Genomic DNA, 14,838 nt, shown 5'->3' on the forward strand with positions numbered 1-14,838 from the left:
CTGTGTGTGGTGCATGTCTGTGTGTGTGCATATGTGTGTGTATGTGTCTCTCTGTCTGCACGTGTGTCTGTGTGCGTAAGTGTGTGCGTGTCTGCATGTGTGTATGTGCATGTGTGTGTCCGTGTGTGCATGCCTGCGCATGTATCTGTGTGCATATATGTGTATGTATGTATGTTTACGTGTACATATGCGGGTGTGTGTGTCTGTGCATGTCTGTGTGCGCATGTGTGTGCGGATGTTTGAATGGTGGGTGAGATAAGGTCATGTTCCTCTGCTATGTTCCTGTTGTTATCTGTCCCACGCCTCCTGCAGAGGCCTCTGTGTAAAGACTGGTCTCTTTGGCAGAACGTTTACCAGCTGTTTCTCCAGGGGGAACATTAGTGATTCCAGAGGACAGGAACGATCCGGAAAACAGGTCTTCTTCTGGGATGACCCTGCCGTTAATGGGATCAGCAGAATAGGGGAGATGGAAGTGGATTATCGCAGGCAGCTAAGTGGAAAGAGCTGAGCACTTTGTCCCTGGGGAATCCTGATCTTACAGCCTAGTCCCATTTGACAGTCCACAACATCTGCTCTGCCTCATGTTCATCGATCCCAGCGACTGAACAGTACGAGACGCTAAAGCTGTGATCTCATCCGGCTCCAGCTGTGCTTCCTCGGGGCTGAGAGTCACTCTGTTCTCTCAATTTCCCACTGACTGAGTTCAAATCCCCCCAGCCTTCCTCATCCTTGGCTGGCACTTTGATTCTTCGTGCAAATCAAGATCAATTAAATTTGGAACGTTTTATTGATAAATGTACAGTCTCTGACACTTGGCTTTGTTGAACTGATGGTTGGAAATGTAATCATTATAATTCTTCACAGCTGTCACTCCAGGTGTGGGACATTCAGTCCTTGCCAGCTCCCAATCACATTTATTCACCTTCTTGGAGTGTTCAATCAGCACTTCTCCCAATTTTCCATATTCTCAGCTACACAATGTGCACACTTCCTCACTGAACAACGTTAGCTTGGGGAGGCAGTGGTGTGGTGGTATTGTCACTGGATAAGTGATCTCTGAGAGGCAGGGTAATTCTTCAGGGACCTGGGTTCAAATCCTGCCATGGTAGATTGAATTTGATTTTGTAAAAATCAGGGATTATAAAGCCTTGGCCCAGTGTCAGTGATGTGTTTTTTCCATCCGTCTGATTTTATGACAAACATCCAGAGAACACTTGTGCAGTTTTTCTGGGACAAGAGACTGCACTGGGTCGCTGCTGAGGTTCAGAGTCTCCGGGTTAGGGAGAGCGGTCAGGCGCTGGCGTGCCTTCGCACCCAAGTGGCGACCTTCCGCCTTCAGACCCTGCAGCGATACCTTTTTGTCGATTCCCCTCCTCAATGCTGCGTCCCAGCAATGTATTTCTTCTGCCAGGTGCATGGCCTGAGCTGTGTATGACGTGCAGCTCCTGTTCGTAGACCTGAGGGGTGTTTGGAGCCCCTTGCAGGCTTTGCCCGTCTTTTACCAGGACCTGCTCAAAGTCTGGGACACGGCCGCCTTGCGCTGTAGCCCTCTCCCGTCTGGAGTAGCGGCTGTCGTCAGGGAGCTGCTGCTCAGGTACCTGATCCTCCCTAACTCCATTTCCAGTGACTGGCAGAGACAGGTTTTGGATGCCAGGGTGACCAGGGTCGGGGGCCTGCTGGGTGGTGGAGGAGTGGGCTGGTTCACGCCCCATGAGTTGGCTCTTCACGCAACAGTGAGTATCCAGCTTACGACCAATACGATTCACAACCGTGGGCGGCACAATGGCACAGTGGTTGGCACTCCTGCCTCACAGTGCCAGGGACCCGGGTTTGATTCCCGGCTTGGATCACTGTCTGTGTGGAGTTTGCACCTTCTCCCCGTGTCTGCGTGGGTTTCCTCCAGGTGCTCCGGTTTCCTCCCACATTCTGAAAGACGTGCTGGTTAGGTGCATTGACCCGAACAGGCGCCGGAGTGTGGCGAATAGGGGAATTTCACAGTAACTTCATTGCAGCGTTAATGTAAGCCTTACTTGTGACTAATAAATAAACTTCAATCCTGATAAATGCGAAGTGATGCATTTTGGTGGGAATAATGTAGGGAGGAGCTACACGATAAATGGAAGAACCATAAAGGGTGTAGAGACGCAGAGGGACCTGGGTGTGCAAGTCCACAGATCTTTGAAGGTGACGTCACAGGTGGAGAAGGTGGTGAAGAAGGCATATGGCATGCTTGCCTTTATAGGACGGGGCATAGAGTATAAGAGTTGGGGTCTGATGTTGCAGATGTATAGAACGTTGGTTCGGCCGCATTTGGAATACTGCGTCCAGTTCTGGTCGCCACACTACCAGAAGGATGTGGAGGCTTTGGAGAGAGTACAGAGGAGGTTTACCAGGATGTTGCCTGGTATGGAGGGGCTTGGTTATGAGGAGAGATTGGGGAAACTGGGGTTGTTCTCCTTGGAAAGACGGAGGATGAGGGGAGACTTAATAGAGGTATATAAAATTATGAAAGGCATAGATAGGGTGAACGGTGGGAAGCTTTTCCCCGGGTCGGTGGTGACGTTCACGAGGGGGTCATAGGTTCAAGGTGAAGGGGGGGAGGTTTAACACAGATATCAGAAGGACATATTTCACACAGAGGGTCGTGGGGGCCTGGAATGTGTTGCTGGGCAAGGTGGTGGAGGCGGACACGCTGGGAACGTTTAAGACTTATCTAGACAGCTATATGAACGGAGTGGGAATGGAGGGATACAAAAGAGTGGTCTAGTTTGGACCAGGGAGCGGCGCGGGCTAATTGTTCCTTGTTTCTCGTTTCAAGGCTTCATTCTATGACTAGGGAAATGACTAGGGTTGGGAAGCATTTTCCGATCAGGGCCAGTGTGATCTCCTGGACTCGTTTCGATCGCCTCAGGGGGTCGGAGAGGAATTTCCCAGATTTTTTTTTCCCCATATTGGCCCTGGGGTTTTCACTCTGGGTTTTCACCTCTCCCTGGAGATCACATGGTCTGGAATGGGGGGGTGGGGGTGAGTTAATAGGTTGTGATGAACAAAGCATCGTAGCTGTGAGGGACAGCTCGGTGGATAGGATATTGGTATGTAGATAGGCTGGAAAATTGGGCGGGGATCCTGGATTCAGGATTCAATCCTGGACCGGGGAGCGGCGCGGGCTTGGAGGGCCGAAGGGCCTGTTCCTGTGCTGTATTGTTCTTTGTTCTTTGTTCTTTGTTCACTTCACAACCTCATTTTCCTGCAATTGTCTCATATCCTTGAATGTTCTGATATTTCAAGTGTTCCTCCAAATATATTTTAAAGGTTGTAAGGTTTCTGGTCTCCACTACCTTCCCAGGCAGCGCATTCCAGATTCCCACCACCCTCAAAACAAATTCTCAAATCCCCTCTGAATCTCCCGCCCCCTCACCCTAAAACTATGCCCCTTCGTGACTGACCCCTCAATCAAGGGGAACAGCTGCTCCCTACTCACCCTGTCCAAACCCCTCATAATCTTATACACCTAATTATGTCCCCCCTCAACCTTCTCTGCTCTAAAGAAATTAAGCCAAGACTTTGCACGTTCTCCCAGTGTGTGCGTGGGTTTTCTCCGGGTGCTCCTGTTTCCTCCCACAGTCTGAAGATATGCAGGTTAGGTGGATTGGCCATGCTAAATTGCTCCTTAGTGTCCCAATATATACAGAGGTTAGGGGGATTAATGGGGTAAAATATGTGTGATTATGGGGATATGGTTATGGGGATAGGGCCTGGGTAAGAGTCAGTGCAGACACGATGGGCCGAATGGCTTCCTTCTGCACTGTAGGAATTCTATGATCCTAGGATTCTATCCAGTCTCTCCTTATAGCTCAAGTGCTCCATCCCAGGCAACATCCTGGTGAATCTCCTCTATACCCCCTCTACTGCTATCACATCCTTCCTATAGTGAGGTGAGTAGATCTGCACACAGTACTCCAGCTGTGGCCTCAACAATGTTCTGTTCAGCTCCAACATTACCTCCTTGCTCTTATACTCTATGCCACTGATAAAAGCAAGTGTCCCAAATGTCTTCTTCGCTACCCTGTTCACCTGCTCTGCCAACTTCAGAGTTCTGTGAATAAATACCCCAAGACCCATCTGTTACTCTGAGCTTCCCAGTGTTCTGCCATTCATTAAATACTCCCTTGTTTTGTTTCTTCTTCCAAAGTACATCACCTCACACTTATCAGGGTTAAATACCATCTGCCATTGCTCTGCCCATCTGACCAGCCCATCAATATCTTCCTGTAACCTTCATTACAAACCACCTTTTCAATCTTGGTATCATCTGCAAAGTTGCTTATCATTCCCCCCACATTATCATCGTCTATAACAAACAATAAGGGTCCCAACACTGAACCTTGTGGCACCTCACTGGACATTGGCCTCCAGTCACTCAAACAGCCTTCTCCCACCACCCTTAGTGTCCTATTACTGAGCCAGTTTCAGATCTCGCCTAGAATGGCTTCTGGAAATCTAGTCGACACATCCATTATGGTCAACAAATATTGATTCCCACTTTTGGTTTCAGGCAGGGGTCCCATGCAATCAATTAGGATCCTTGTAAAAGGTTCCTCAAATGTTGGAATGGCTGTCAAGGGCGCTGGTTTGATCACGGTTTGATGGTTTGAGGTTTTCCTATTACCTGACATGTGTGACATATATGGCAAAATTCAACGACATCCTTATGCAATCTGGGCCAATAAAAATGTTTTCTTTTTGTTTGAGATTTGGTACTTCGTGCTACCCGCGACACCTCTTTTCTATAACCCACTGGTAATGCCACTTGATGAACTTTTGTCCATTTTCCATCTGCCTGAATATATAAAGTCTCCACTTCCTCATTAAAATATCACTTTTAATGTAAAAACGCTCTGGTATACACTCAGATTCTTCTTCTGTGTTTGCTTTCTGATACAACTGTTTTACCTCTACATCTCTCTGTTGTAATTCCTGAACTAAAGATATCCGCTTCATCCTCTACCTGTCCTTGTTCGTTATCAACCATCTGATTAAAGATTGTTTCTGATAATTGAACCACAGTCTCCTTATCTTTGCTCTTTAATTCCTTTTCCTGTCTCAACCTGTGGCTTTGTGACCTAGTTATCACACAGCCAGGAAATATTCCAGGATATGCTTCCTGCATCAATTGTATGATGTTTCCACTGGTTTTTCAACCATAGTAGACATCACTCCCTCCTGTGATCCGGCGATATCATTACCCAAGATAAACTGTACCCAAGATAAAGGTAATTTCTCTGTAACAGCTACCACCACTTTTCACCGAACTCTCCAACCTTACCTTATATAATGTAACACTACTCTTATCACCCTGAATTCCACATATTACCACCTTTCCTGGCAATACTCCTTCCAAATATCTCCTCATCTTTCACGATTAAAGATTGACCTGCTCCCATATCTCTTAAAATCTTAATTTCTATATCAACGTGAGTGAACCTTACCCACACAAGTAAATTCTTTAAAGAGATCTGGCACTCGCTTAACATTCAATCAACTCCTGACCAGGTTGTACATTCTTTTGCACCTCTTTCGCTTCAACTTTTTTCTTTACCACTCTAACAAACCCCACTGGTTTATCCTGTTTTACCACATCTGTCTTCCCAGTGCTTTTCTTAAGCCACCAACACTGCGACTTTGTGTGTCCAACTTTATTACAGTGAAAACGTCTGAGGCTTTTTATTTCTCTTATTTTATTTCCCTTCCACATTCTATGTAACTCGCAGGGTGCCACAGGGGTCAGGTCTCGTATCTCAACTGCTTACAATCGAGAGAAATGATCTGCACACAGAGCGACAGAGAGTAACATAGCAAAATTTGTGGATGATGCTAAAATAGGTCGGAAAGCAGGCAGTGAAGAGGGTATAATGATTTTACAGATGGATATAAACAGGCTAGGAGAATGGGCCAAAATCTAGCAGGCGGATTTTAATGTGGATAAGTGTGAGGTTATCCATTTTGGCCGGAGAAATAGAAAGGCAAATTATTATCTAAATGGAAAGCAGATTCAAAATGCAGAGGGATCTGGGTGTCCTTGTTCATGAATCACAGAAAGTCGCTATGCAAATGCAGCATATATTAAAAAAGGCAAGTGGAATGTTGGCATTTATTCCAAAGGGATTGGAGTATAAAAGTAGAGAAGTGTTGTTGCAATTGTGTAGGGTGTTGGTGAGACCACACCTGGAGGATTGTGTCCAGTTTTGGTCCCCTTATTTGAGGAAGGATGTTGCGGCATTGGAGGCAGTTCAGAGGAGGTTCACTAGATTGATTCCGGGGATGAAAGGGTTGACGTATGAGGAGAGATTAAACAGTTTGGGCTTGTACTCACTGGAGTTTAGAAGGATGAGATCGGATCTGATTGAGGTATATAAAATTCTAAAAGGGATTGATAAAGTAAATGTCGACCAAATGTTTCCCCTTGTGGAACAATCTGGAACAAGAGGTCACAGGTATAGGTTGAGAGTCAGATTTTAAAGTGAGATGAGGAGGAATTACTTCTCGCAGAGGGTGGTGAATTTGTGGAACTCGCTGCCCCAGAGCGCAGTGGAGTCTGAATCATTGAATGGTTTCAAGAAGGAGATAGATATATTTCTCATAATATGGAGAACAGGTTGAGACCAGGGAGAGATCAGCCATGATCTGATTGAATGGCAGAGCAGGCTCGAAGGGTTGAATTTATCGACTTCTGCTCCTAATTCCTATGTTCCTATTCATGTGTTTTCTTTTTAACCTGAGGTAAACTATCTTTATTATATCCAACGAGATCTCCTTTACCTCCTTTACCTGAGGATTTCTCTTTTCCCTCACAGATTGAAATTGATGTCGAAACGCAAACTTTGACTTATGAACGAACTGATAATCATCTGCCATTTCTGCTGCCAATCTAGCAGTTTTAACCCTTTGCTCTTCCACATGAGTTGTCACTACTTCGGGAAGTTAATTTTTAAACTCCTCCAAAATAATTGTTTCCCTAAGAGCGTTATACATATGGTCTATTTTCAATGCTCTTATCCACCTGTCAAAGCTACTTTGTTCAATTCTTTCAAATTCTATATATGTTTGGCCTGGTTCCTCCCTTAGATTTGTCTCTGTCTGGAAGCTTCTGGCACCAGTTCATATGCACTTAAAATGGCTTTTTACACCTCATCATAATCCCTCCTCTGATAGTGATGCAAACACCTCACTCGCTCTACCTACCAACTTTGTGTGAATCAGTAATACCCACATGCTCTGTGGCCACTTGTTAAGCTACTTTCTGAAATGAAATGAAAAAAGCTTCCACATCCTTCTTGTCAAACCTTGGCAGCACTTGAACATATTGAAACAGATCCCCGCCAGGCCTTTGACTGTAATGGGCTCATTCTCCCTCACTGTCCTCATCGCTATTCCCAACTTTTAGTTTTGCCTTCCTCAGTTTAAGTTGATGTTGTCTTTCCAGTTTCAGTTTCCCAAGTTCAAAAACTCTCTCCCTTTCCACTCTCTCTCTCTCTTTGTTCTGCCAGGATTGTTCTTTTTCTCTTTGTTTTAAGCACAATTCAAACTGTTTCACTTCATTTTCTCTCTGTTTTTCCCTCTAATTCAAACCGTTTCATTTATATTTGAACTCCAGCTCATTTCAAGGCAGGACGTGTTTTTGGCCATTTTAAATGCTGAGCCATCGCTGCAATTGTCCCCACTTTCCTTTTGCCCCGACGGGTAAAATCAACCACAGCTTGTTCGCCAATTCTAAAAGTTTTGCTTTCAGCAACTTTTGTAAACCACTCCAAGTGATTTCCTCCACACCCAGGAAACTTTTAGCATTGAAACAGCCATTTTACCACAAGGGCTCCCCCTATTTAAACTAACCGAATGCAGCACCTGAAAAAAACAACTGGTCCTCAACACCCACTGCCTAATAGTTTTAATCCCGGATAAGCCCCCAGTTTCATTAGGGACCAGAGCAGAAACCCCAAAGCATGTTATGAAGCCCGATTAGACGCCATAATTTTATTCCATTTTAGCATTCATGTGAGGATAAGCTGTTTCACTCCAGGTGTGATTCTATTGACACACTAGGAAGCTTTTATCAAACCAAATTTTATTTAGCAATTCAATTTAACTATAACAAATTAATTAGCTTAACTTTGACCAATTAATATCCTCAAACATGAAAAGATACAAATCTTAACTGCGAACCTATCTCCATTAGTTCCAATTCAAGCAATATTCCTTTTATAGACTTAGACTCCTCTTCAAAATCAGTTAGCAACACACAGGCTTAGATGTTTTTACCTGTGAACAGTCCTAGAGTCTTTGAACACCTCTGGAGAGATAGAGAGTGGGCAAGCGAGAGAGAGACAGGAATTGTAGCAGGCGGGACGTAGACCATGCAAAGCTCTGTTGACTTTGGGCAGGATTTTCCGGTCTTACAAAGAACAAAGAACAAAGAACAAAGAACAGTACAGCACAGGGAACAGGCCCTTCGGCCCTCCAAGCCTGTGCCTCTCCTTGGTCCAACTAGACCATTCATTTGTATCCCTCCATTCCCAGACTGCTCATGTGACTATCCAGGTAAGTCTTAAACGATGTCAGCATGTCTGCCTCCACCACCCTACTTGGCAGCACATTCCAGGCCCCCACCACTCTCTGTGTAAAAAACGTCCCTCTGATATCTGAGTTATACCTCGCCTCTCTCACCTTGAGCCCGTGACCCCTCATGATCGTCACCTCCGACCTGGGAAAAAGCTTCCCACTGTTCACCCTGTCTATACCCTTCATAATCTTGTACACCTCTATTAGATCTCCCCTCATTCTCCGTCTTTCCAGGGAGAACAACCCCAGTCTACCCAATCTCTCCTCATAGCTAAGACCCTCCATACCAGGGAACATCCTGGTAAACCTTCTCTGCACTCTCTCTAAAGCCTCCACGTCCTTCTGGTAGTGCAGCGACCAGAACTGGACGCAGTACTCCAAATGTGGCCTCACCAGCGTTCTATACAGCTGCATCATCAGACTCCAGCTTTTATACTCTATACCCCATCCTATAAAGGCAAGCATACCATATGCCTTCTTCACCACCTTCTCCACCTGTGCTGCCACCTTCGAGGATTTGTGGACTTGCACACCTAGGTCCCTCTGTGTTTCTATACTCCTGATGGCTCTGCCATTTATTGAATAACTCCCCCTTACATTAGTTCTTCCAAAATGCATCGCTTTGCATTTATCTGGATTAAATTGCATCTGCCATTTCTCCGCCCAATTTTCCAGGCTATCTATATCCTGCTGTATTGTCCGACAATGTTCATCGCTATCCGCAAGTCCAGCCATCTTCGTGTCATCCGCAAACTTGCTGATAACACCAGTTACACCTTCTTCCAAATCATTTATATATATCACAAATAGCAGAGGTCCCGGTACAGAGCCCTGCGGAACACCACTGGTCACAGACCTCCAGCTGGAAAAAGACCCTTCGACTCCTACCCTCTGTCTCCTGTGGCCAAGCCAGTTCTCCACCCATCTAGCCACCTCTCCTTGTATCCCATGAGCCTTAACCTTCTTAACCAACCTGCCATGAGGGACTTTGTCAAATGCCTTACTGAAATCCATATAGACGACATCCAAGGTCCTTCCTTCGTCAACCGTTTTTGTCACTTCCTCAAAAAACTCCACCAAATTTGTAAGGCACGACCTCCCTCTTACAAAACCATGCTGTCTGTCACTAGTGAGATTGTTCCGTTCTAAATGCGCATACATCCTGTCTCTAAGAATCCTCTCCAACAACTTCCCCACCAAGGACGTCAAGCTCACTGGCCTATAATTACCCGGGTTATCCCTGCTACCCTTCTTAAATAACGGTACCACATTCACTATCCTCCAATCCTCAGGGACCTCACCTGTGTCCAACGAAGAGAAAAGATTTCCGTCAGAGGCCCAGCAATTACATCTCTTGTCTCCCTGAGCAGTCTAGCTTAGATGCCACCAGGCCCTGGGGATTTGTCAATTTTAATGTTACCTAAAAAACCTAACACTTCCTCCCTTGTAATGGAGATTCTCTCTAACGGGTTAACACCTCTCTCTGAGACACTCCCAGTCAACAAGTCCCTCTCCTTTGTGAATACCAATGCAAAGCATTCATTTAGGATCTCCCCTATTCCCTTGGGTTCTAAGCATAATTCCCCTCCTTTGTCCCTGAGAGGTCCGACTTTTTCCCTGACAACCCTTTTGTTCCTAACGTATGAATAAAATGCCTTAGGATTCTCCTTAATCCTGTCTGCCAAGAACATTTTGTGACCTCTTTTTGCCCTTCTAACTCCCCGTTTGAGTTCTTTCCTACTCCCTCTGTATTCCTCCAGAGCTCCATCTGTTTTCAGTTGCCTGGACCTAACGTACGCCTCTCTTTTCTTTTTGATCAGATCCTCAATTTCCCTGGTTATCCACGGCTCTCGAATCCTACCTTTCCTATCCTCCAGGTGTGATTCTATTGACACACTAGGAAGCTTTTATCAAACCAAATTTTATTTAGCAATTCAATTTAACTATAACAAATTAATTAGCTTAACTTTGACCAATTAATATCCTCAAACATGACAATATACAAATCTTAACTGCGAACCTATCTCTATTAGTTCCAATTCAAGCAATATTCCTTTTATAGACTTAGACTCCTCTTCAAAATCAGTTAGCAACACACAGGCTTAGATGTTTTTACTTGTTAACAGTCCTAGAGCCTTTGAACACCTCTGGAGAGAAAGAGAGTGGGCAGCGAGAGAGAGACAGGAATTGTAGTGGGCAGGACACAGACCATGCAAAGGTCTGTTGACTTTGGGCAGGATTTTCCGGTCTTGGGGCAAGTGCAGTCAGAAAATCCCGCCCTCTCTTTCCTGCAAGCTTAGCCCTGCCCATTCACCCTACCTGTGTCAATCAATCTACAAAAACCCATCCTGAAACCCCAGAAGAAAAACCAAAATAAACAAAAATGCATTAACTCAGATAAAAACAAACACCCCATATTCTAAAACCAATTATTCTCCTGCATTCTTAGCATGGAGCTGCCAGGTCTGCAGACAAATTGGCACCATGTAAACCAGAGCTGAATTTAAAACATACCCCTCACAAGAAACTTGGTATAAATACATTTCTTAAAGGTACAGTGTCATCACAGTGGCTGTGTATATTCTGGGTGTCGGTGTATCATAGAATCCCTACAGTTCAGAGAACGCCATTTGACCCATCGAGCATGCACTGACAACTATCCCACCTCAAACATAACCCCACGTATTTACCCCGTTAATCCCCCAACACTAAGGCGCAATTTCACATGGCCAGTCCTCCAAACCTGCACATCTTTGGACTGTGGGAGGAAACCTGAGCACCTGGAGGAAACCTACACAGACACGGGCAGAACGTGCAGACTCCGCACAGACGATGACCCGAGGCTGGAATTGAATGCGGGTCCCTGGCACTGTGAGGCAGCAGTGCTAACTACTGTGCTGCCCCAGAAATATCTATATCTGTATATTCCAGGTGTTCTGTACATTCTGGATGTGTGTGCATATTCAGAGTTTCTGTGTATATTTGAGCTGTCTGTGAATATTCAAGGCGTCTGTGTATATTTGAGGTGTCTGCATATTCAGGGTGTCTGTGTATGTTCGGCGTGTCTGTATATTCGAGGTGTCTGTGTATGTTCAGGGTTTCTGTGTATATTCTGGGTATCTGCGTATATTCAGGGTGTCTGTGTATATTCGAGGTGTCTGTGTATATTCGAGGTATCTGTGTATATTCGAGGTGCCTGTGTATGTTCAGGGTTTCTGTGTATATTCTGGGTATCTGCGTATATTCAGGGTGTCTGTGTATATTTGAGGTGTCTGTGTATATTCAGGTTGTTTGTGTATATTCGAGGTGTCTGTGTATATCCGAGGTGTCTGTGTATATTCAAGGTGTCTGTGTATATTCAGGGTGTCTATGTATATTCAGGGTGTCTGTGTATATTCTGGGTGTCTGTATATTCGAGGTGTCTATATTTTGGGTGTCTGTGTGTATTCAGGGTGTCTGTGTATATTCGAGGTGTCTATATATTGGGTGTCTGTGTGTATTCAGGGTGTCTGTGTATATTCGAGGTGTCTGTGCATATTCAAGGTGTCTGTGTATATTTAGGGTGTCTGTGTATATTCAGGGTGTCTGTGTATATTCGAGGTGTCTGTGTATATTTGAGGTGTCTGTATATTTGAGGTGTCTGTATATTCGAGGTGTCTGTGTATATTCGAGGGGTCTGTGTATATTTGAGGTGTCTGTGTATATTCGAGGTGTCTGTATATTCGAGGTGTCTGTGTATATTCGAGGTGTCTGTATATTCGAGGAGTCTGTGTATATTTGAGGTGTCTGTGTATATTCGAGGTGTCTGTGTATATTCGAGGAGTCTGTGTATATTTGAGGTGTCTGTGTATATCCGAGGTATCTGTATATTCAAGGTGTCTGTATATTCGAGGTGTCTGTGTATATTCGAGGTGTCTGTGTATATTCGAGGTATCTGTGTATATTCGAGGTGCCTGTGTATGTTCAGGGTTTCTGTGTATATTCTGGGTATCTGCGTATATTCAGGGTGTCTGTGTATATTTGAGGTGTCTGTGTATATTCAGGTTGTTTGTGTATATTCGAGGTGTCTGTGTATATCCGAGGTGTCTGTGTATATTCAAGGTGTCTGTGTATATTCAGGGTGTCTATGTATATTCAGGGTGTCTGTGTATATTCTGGGTGTCTGTATATTCGAGGTGTCTATATTTTGGGTGTCTGTGTGTATTCAGGGTGTCTGTGTATATTCGAGGTGTCTATATATTGGGTGTCTGTGTGTATTCAGGGTGTCTGTGTATATTCGAGGTGTCTGTGCATATTCAAGGTGTCTGTGTATATTTAGGGTGTCTGTGTATATTCAGGGTGTCTGTGTATATTCGAGGTGTCTGTGTATATTTGAGGTGTCTGTATATTTGAGGTGTCTGTATATTCGAGGTGTCTGTGTATATTCGAGGGGTCTGTGTATATTTGAGGTGTCTGTGTATATTCGAGGTGTCTGTATATTCGAGGTGTCTGTGTATATTCGAGGTGTCTGTATATTCGAGGAGTCTGTGTATATTTGAGGTGTCTGTGTATATTCGAGGTGTCTGTGTATATTCGAGGAGTCTGTGTATATTTGAGGTGTCTGTGTATATCCGAGGTATCTGTATATTCAAGGTGTCTGTATATTCGAGGTGTCTGTGTATATTCGAGGTGTCTGTGTATATTCGATGTTGTGTGTATATCCGAGGTATCTGTATATTCAAGGTGTCTGTATATTCGAGGTGTCTGTGTATATTCGAGGTGTCTGTGTATATTTGATGTTGTGTGTATATTTGAGGTGTCTGTATATTCAGGGTGTCTGTGTATATTCGATGTTGTGTGTATATTCGAGGTGTCTGTGTATATTCGAGGTGTCTGTGTATATTCGAGGCGAGGTGTCTGTGTATATTCGAGGTGTTTGTGTATATTCGAGGTGTCTGTGTATATTCAAGGTGTCTGTGTATATTCGAGGCGAGGTGTCTGTGTATATTCGAGGTATCTGTATATTCGAGGTGTCTGTGTATATTCGAGGTGTCTGTATATTCGAGGTGTCTGTATATTCGAGGAGTCTGTGTATATTTGAGGTGTCTGTGTATATTCGAGGTGTCTGTGTATATTCGAGGTGTCTGTGTATATTCGAGGAGTCTGTGTATATTTGAGGTGTCTGTGTATATTCGAGGTGTCTGTATATTCGAGGTGTCTGTATATTCGAGGAGTCTGTGTATATTTGAGGAGTCTGGGTATATTCGAGGTGTCTGTGGATATTCGAGGAGTCTGGGTATATTCGAGGTGTCTGTATATTCGAGGAGTCTGGGTATATTCGAGGTGTCTGTGTATATTCGAGGTGTCTGTGTATATTCGAGGTGTCTGTATATTCGAGGAGTCTGGGTATATTCGAGGTGTCTGGGTATATTCGAGGTGTCTGTGTATACATCCTGCTCCTGACATATTTTTATATTCCATACAGCAGCCACCACTTTGCTGAATTCTTAAATATGCACGCTATGAATGGAAGTGTCCAATCACGGTCTGATACTGACAAAGCCATCTTCCTGTCGAACCTGGCTGTGAATAGAGTGGCTGTCACTGTTAGGAACACGTTTGTACAGGTAGTGAGGTGGAATTTTAGAAACCCTGTGCTCCTTTACACTCAGCAACATGATTCTCTTCAAGATTAAAATTGTGACTGAAACCACATTGAAATTCAGTGCAAGTTGTATGCGATATGAATAATTAATTTTTAACAGTTCCATAAAACTAATGATGTCCAAATTATCAATGTTGTTGCCGGGCCCGAACATCGTGATGCTCTTGCAATCTAACTGGATTTTTCAGTCATTTCTGGATTTATTCCTGTTCTAACGGCTCCGTACGTTGTGTGTGTCTCAGAGCTGGTCATGGTGATTTACTAAGCATTATCTGCACTGTTCCTTCTGCCTGTATCCGAAGCTCAGGTGATTGTTTTAATTCAATGTTGTCTGATTAATTCTCACACCAGGTTGCGGGCAGCTTTGCTCTGATCAGTTTGACATCAGCATTCTGCCACGAGTTTAGGATATTCATTCCCTTTTAGAGAGATGATCCAATAATAATGTAACACCGGGGGAGGGTTTGGACAGGGGGGCGGGGGGTTAGTGCTGGGGTACAGCAGTGAGGGGGGGTTTGGACGGGGGGGGGGGGGGTTAGTGCTGGGGTACAGCAGTGAGGGGGGAGGTTTGGATGGGG

The sequence above is a fragment of the Mustelus asterias genome, chromosome 29 (assembly GCF_964213995.1).
Source record: "Mustelus asterias chromosome 29, sMusAst1.hap1.1, whole genome shotgun sequence".
Taxonomy (NCBI): Eukaryota; Metazoa; Chordata; class Chondrichthyes; order Carcharhiniformes; family Triakidae; genus Mustelus; species Mustelus asterias.